Source organism: Peromyscus leucopus, chromosome 2, assembly GCF_004664715.2.
Source record: "Peromyscus leucopus breed LL Stock chromosome 2, UCI_PerLeu_2.1, whole genome shotgun sequence".
NCBI classification, from domain to species: domain Eukaryota; kingdom Metazoa; phylum Chordata; class Mammalia; order Rodentia; family Cricetidae; genus Peromyscus; species Peromyscus leucopus.
In genome coordinates, this window is record NC_051064.1 from 150,746,073 (window position 1) to 150,752,336 (window position 6,264).

Here is a 6,264-nt window from a genome sequence, read left to right on the forward strand (position 1 = left end):
CCCAGGATCTCCCTGTTCAGTTGCCCCAGGAATCCGTCTGGCACAGGCCTCTCAGCCCTTATTCTCCACCAGTCTTACCTGCGGTCTGACTACGACCTCAGTTTCCCTGTCTGTGAGAAAGGAGCCTGCTCCAGGTGACCTCCAAGGCTCTCCTGGCTGTCCCAAGATTCCCTTTTGTGTTTGTTTCAGACACCCACTTCAGGGCTGTCTGTCCCTGACGTGATTCGGTGCTTCCCTGGCTGGGAACTGTAAGCTATTTACCTGATGACGGGTTCCTTGTCTTCCCACTGAGCCCGGCAGTCATGATGGAGCGCGCAGGAGTGCCAGGGCCATTTCACTTTCATTTTCTTTCTTCCTGAAGTTCAATACTCTCCGAGTCACCTCGGCATGGTAATGCTATTTTCCTGGCAGGAATGCATTTACTGGAGCTGTCACTCATCCCGAGCCACTCCGTCTCAGCTCTCCAGCCGGCCTGACCGAGCCACGTGGCTGCCTGTAATTTACTGGTTGATAGACCCAAATCACTGCGCAGACCTTGCCGGTGGCACAAGTTAAGGACAAGTTCTCTGCAAATTGGTTGCCAAACAGGTTCGTGGCCCTAAGTGACTGAATTTTCTTTCCTGGCTAATTTCCCCTCTATGGGCTGGTTGGCAGCTTTCCAGGGGCATTCTTGTGGGCTTGCCATATTTGCTTGAGAGTCAGAAGCTGGGACTCCCCTGGAGAGGGAGGCTGGGGCTGGAAGTTATGGTCCAACTCAGAATCAGAGCAGGGGGCAGAAACAGTACAGGTCAGAGACCCAGGTAACTTGAGTTAGAACTCTGGAGGGTCATTCACTAGTGGTGGCAGATGGACCACTACCATCACTGGCATCGGGCCCCCAACAGAGGTGTCAGGTCCCCGGTAGAGAGGTACAGGGTCTGTGTGAGGCAGTGGCAGGTGGACCACTTTCCAGCGGAGGTACTGGGTACCCAACAGAGGTCCCCTGCTGGAGTACTGGGTTTCTGTCAGGGGTAGAGCAACAGTAAACACACCACTCCCTTGCAGGAGCATTGGGTCCCCAGCAGGGGTACCATGTCCCCTTCAGTGTGTCAGGTCATGTCTGATGGGGCAGTGGGTAACTGGACTCCCCTCAGCAATAGCACCCAGTCCCCACGTGTGGTGTGGCAGTCAGCAGGGTTCTTGGGACAATCTGGTCCTTGTCTCCATAGCATATCTTGTCCAGAGCTGCCCACAGTTTCCTGTAGTTCCTGTGCCCACTGTGGTGGCTTGAATGAGACTCCCCCCCCCCCATAGTCTCTGGCATTTGAATACTCGGTCTCCAGTGGGTGGCACTGTTTGAGAGGTTTAAGAGGTATGGCTTTGCTAACAAAAGCACGCCCAATTGGAGGAGGCCTTTGAGAGTTTAAAGACTCATACCATTTTGAGATCATTCTCTTGGTTTCCTGCTTGTGGTTCAAGGTGTGATCTCCCAGACACCTCCTCTGCTCTACCACAGTGCATGTTGGAACCATGTTGGAGACCAACCTTGGGCAACTGGGCAAACTGTGTCTTGAACTTTGTATAAGTTTTCTCTTGCTCCAGCAGGCCTTGAAAAAGACAAGATGCTCTAGCCAAAACCATGAGACGTGCTTTAGATAAACTTCCTGGATGGGTGCTTATCGGCCACCTGCAAGGCCGGGACCAAAGCGACCTCAAGAATTTTTCCATTCTCCTCCCCTCTTTTCCCCTGCTCCCCCTCCCTGCCTGAAACCCCTGCTCCCCCTCCCTGCCTGAAACCCCTGCTCCCCCTCCCTGCTTGAACCCCCTGCTCCCCCTCCCTGCCTGAACCCCTGCTCCCCCTCCCTGCCTGAACCCCCTGCTCCCCCTCCCTGCCTGAAACCCCTGCTCCCCCTCCTTGCCTGAAACCCCTGCTCCCCATCCCTGCCTGAACCCCCTGCTCCCCCTCCCTGCCTGAAGCCCTGCATTTAAGCCTCAAGCCCCAAACAATAAACGAGACCTTGACTCAATTCAGACTGACTCTGTCTTTCTTCACGTGCTTGGTCTCCTTTCCCTCTCGCCCCCATTGATTCTAGGTGTCCCTTCCTCGAGACCCGCGAATAACCTGGCCTGCTGGACGGGTCAGAACCATAAGCCTAAATACGGCCTTTCTTCTTTTTTTTTTTCTTTAAATTTTTTTATTCATCATTTATTCATTTTACATACCAACTACAGATCCCCTTCTCATCCCTCCTCTTGCTCCCCCACATTCTCCTCCCTGACCCACCCTCCCATCCTCTCCTCCCAAAGGGTAAGGCCTCGCATAGGGAGTCAGCAGAGCCTGGTACTTCAGCTGAGGCAGGCCCCTCCTCCCTGCATCAAGGGTGAGCAAGGTGTCAGACCATAGGGAATGGGTTCCAGAAAGCCAGATCGTGCACCAGGGACAGATCCTGATCCCATTGCCAGGCCCCTCAAACGGACCAAGCTACACAACTGTCTCCCACATACAGAGGGCCTAATCTGGTCCCATGCATGTTCCACAGCTGTTGGTCTAAAGTTTGTGAGTTCTTACAAGCTTGGTTTAGTTGTCTCTATAGATTTCCCTATCATGATCCTATCATGATCTTGACCCCCAACTTGCTCATATAGCCCCTCCTCCCTCTCTTTGACTGGACTCCCAGAGCTTGGCCTGGTGCTTGGCTGTGGATCTCTGCATCTGCTTCCATCAGTTACTGGATGACAGCTAGGGTATTCACTAATCTGGTTACAGGGTAGGCCAGTTCAGGCACCCTCTCCACTATTGCTAGTAGTCTAAGCTGGGGTCATCCTTGTGGATTCCTGGAATTTCCCTAGCATCAAGTTTCTCCCTAATACCATAATGTCTCCCTCTATCAAGATATTTCTTTCATTGCTCTCCCACTCTGTCCCTCATCTAGCTCTACCATCCCATTCCCTCATGTTCTCATGCCCTGTCCCCTCCCCTCTACTTCCCCCATCTCCAGTTTATTCATTGAGCTCTCATCTGTTTCCCCTTCCCAAGGTGATCCATGCATTCCTCTTAGGGTCCTTCTTGTTACCTAGCTTCTCTTGAGCTGTAGGTTGTAGTCTGATTATCTTTTGTTTTACATCTAGTATTCACTTATGAGTGAGTACATACCATGTTTGTCTTTCTGAGTATGGGTTACCTCACTCACAATGATTTTTTCAAAGAACCAACTCTTTGTTTTATTGATTCTTTGTACTATTCCCTGTTTCTATTTGATTGATTTCAGCCCTCAATTTGATTATTTTCTGGTGTCTATTCCTCCTGGGTAAGTTTGCTTCTTTTTTTTTCTAGAGCTTTTAGGTGTGCTGTTAAGCACTAGTGTGAGATTTCTTCAACTTCTTTATGTGCAAATTTAGATCTATGAACTTCCCTCTTAGCACTGCTTTCATAGTGTCCCATCAGTTTGGGCATGTTGTACATTCATTTTCATTGAATTCTAGGAAGCTTTAATTTCTTTATTTATTTCTTCCTTGACCTAGTGGTGATTCAGTTGAGCATTATTCAGTTTCCATGAGTTTTTAGGCTTTCTGTAATTCGTGTTATTGTTGAATTCTAACTTTAAGCCATGGTGGTCTGATAAAATACAGGAGGTTATTCCAATTTTTTTTTTATTCATTGAGATTTGCTTCAGTGATTGAATATGTAGTCAATTTTAGAGAAAGCTCCATGGGGTGCTGAGAATATTCTCTTTGTGTTTGGGTGGAATGTTCTGTAGATATCTATTAAGTCCATTTGAGTCATAACATTTGTTAGTTCCCTTATTTCTCTGCTAAGTACTGTCTGGCAGACCTGTCCATTGGTGAGAGTGGGGTGTTGAAGTCTCCCACTATTTAGTGTGTTGGGTTTGATGTATGATTTAAGCTTTAGTAATGTTTCTTTTACATATGTGGGTGCCCTTGTATTTGAGGCATACTTGTTCAGAATTGAGAGTTCATCTTGATGGATTTTTCCTGTGATAAATATGTAATGTACTTCTCCATCTCTTTTGATTAATTTTAGTTTGAAGTCTATTTTATTAGATATTAGGATAGCTACACCAGCTTGCTTCTTGAGTCCATTTGATTGGAAAAATCTTTTCCCTACCCTTTACTCTGAAGTAGTGTCTGTCTTTGAAGTTGAGGTGTGTTTCTTGTATGCAGCAGAAGGATGGATCCTGTTTTCCTATCCATTCTGTTAGCTTGTGTCTTTTTATAGGTGAATTGAGTCAAGGGATATTAATGACCAGTGATTGCTAATTCCTTTTACTTTTGGTGATAGTGTGTGTGTGTGTTTCCCTTTTTTGGGATTTGTTGCTGTGGGATTATCTATTGCCTGTGTTTTCATGGGTGCATCTAACTTCCTTAGGTTGGATTTTTTCTTCTAGTACTTTCTGTATGGCTGAATTTGTGGATAGGTATTGTTTAAATCTGGTTTTGTCATGGAATATCTTATTTATTCCATCTATGTTGATTGAGAGTTTTGCTGGGTATAGTAGTCTGGGCTGGCATCTGTGGTCTTTAAGTGTCTGCATAACATCTGTCTAGGACCTTCTGGCTTTCAGAGTCTCCATTGAGAAGTTGAGTGTTATTCTGATGGCTCTGACTTTATATGTTGCCTTTTTCCTTTGCAGCTCTTAATATTCTTTCTTTTTTCTGTATGTTTAGTGGTTTGATTATTATGTGGTGAGGGGCCTTTTTTTAGGGGGAAGGGGTCCAGTCTATTTGGTGTTCTGTAACCTTCTTGTATCTTCATAGGCATTTCCTTCTTTAGGTTGGGAAATTTTTCTTCTATGATTTTGTTGAATATATTTTCTCTGCCTTTGAGCTGGTATTCTTCTCCTTCTTCTATCCATCTTATTCTCAGGTTTGGTCTTTTCACGGTGTCCCAGATTTCCTGCATGTTTTGTATTAAGAATTTGTTGGAGTTAACATTTTCTTTGACTGACGAATCTATTTCTCTATCGTATCTTCAACATTGGAGATCCTCTCTTCCATCTTTTGTATTCTGTTGGTTATGCTTGCTTGCATCTGTAGTTCCTGTTCCTTTACTCAGATTTTCCATTTCCAGAATTCCCTTGGTTTATGTCTTCTTTATTGCCTCTATTTCAGTTTTCAAGTCTTAAACTGTTTCTTTCACCTGTTTGATTGCCTTTTCTTGACTTTCTTTAATGGATTTATTGATTTCTTCCAATTTTTTGTTTATCTTTTCCTCAATTTCTTTAAGGGAATTTTTCATTTCCTCTTTAAAGGCCTCAATCATCTTCATAAAGTCAATTTTTTTTGGTTTTTCGAGACAGGGTTTCTCTGTATAGCTTTGCTCCTTTCCTGGAACTCGCTTTGGAGACCAGGCTGGCCTCGAACTCACAGAGATCCGCCTGCCTCTGCCTCCCGAGTGCTGGGATTAAAGGCGTGCACCACCACCGCCCCGCCATAAAGTCATTTTTAAGGTCATTTTCTTCTGCTTCTTCTACATTGGGTGTTCAGGTCTTGCCATAGTGGAACTGCTAGGTTCTGGTGGTGCCATGTTGCTCTTTATGTTGTTGAATGCATTCTTGCACTGGTGTCTGCCCATTTCTTCCTCCAATCAGTGCAAATGGTGTCTGTGTCTCAGGGAGCCGCTCTTGGTCCAACCAGAGCTGGTGGCATCTGTGTCTCAGGGAGCAGCTTTGGTCTTGTGGAATGTGTAGGTTTGGGGGACGGAGTGGGGCTTGTGAATTACAGGGTCCGATGTGGGGGTGGAGGTGGTCAGGCCTGCCTACAGGGGTCCTGCCTGCTGGCCTGCAACTTGGTCTGCCAAGCCCTTTCTTCTTTAAGTGGCCTTTATCTATCACAGACATAGAAAAATACTGAATACACCCACATCTCCGAGCTCTAGATGTACAGTGGTGGGTGGTCAGCCCCAGAGTAGACGAGTTTTCCCTTGGTCTGCCACTCATCCATAGCTGCTGACATCTTCTGTCTCCCTTGGAGAAGTACCTGCCTCTGTAGTCTGTCCCACCTGCCACTGAGTCCAGTGAAAGTCACTGAGAGGAAGACAGGCTGAGACAAGCTGTCTGTGGGTGCCTGAGCATGGAAGGAGTCACTTTTCTATTTATCATACCCTGGGCCATGTGCAATGGAGGATGGCCACAGGGCTTTACAGAGAATGTAAACTGTTTGATCTTTCCCCCTATACTTTGTTGGTCATGGCAACTCGCTCCATAGCAGAGGCAGTTTTTTGCCTGCTCTCCTCTTGTCCTCCTCTTCCCTTCGTCTTCTTCACTA

At 46.5% G+C, this 6,264-nt stretch overlaps 1 long non-coding RNA gene across 1 annotated transcript in view; it reads left to right on the forward strand.

Moving 5' to 3' along the window:
* LOC114702604 overlaps positions 1-1,669 on the forward strand; it is a 10,044-nt gene extending 8,375 nt beyond the window's left edge. The window contains exons 2-3 of the long non-coding RNA XR_005090969.1: positions 412-588; positions 1,585-1,669. This is a non-coding gene — a long non-coding RNA (uncharacterized LOC114702604). The remainder of the gene's footprint in view (positions 1-411; positions 589-1,584) is intronic.
* The last annotated feature ends 4,595 nt before the right edge of the window (positions 1,670-6,264 follow it).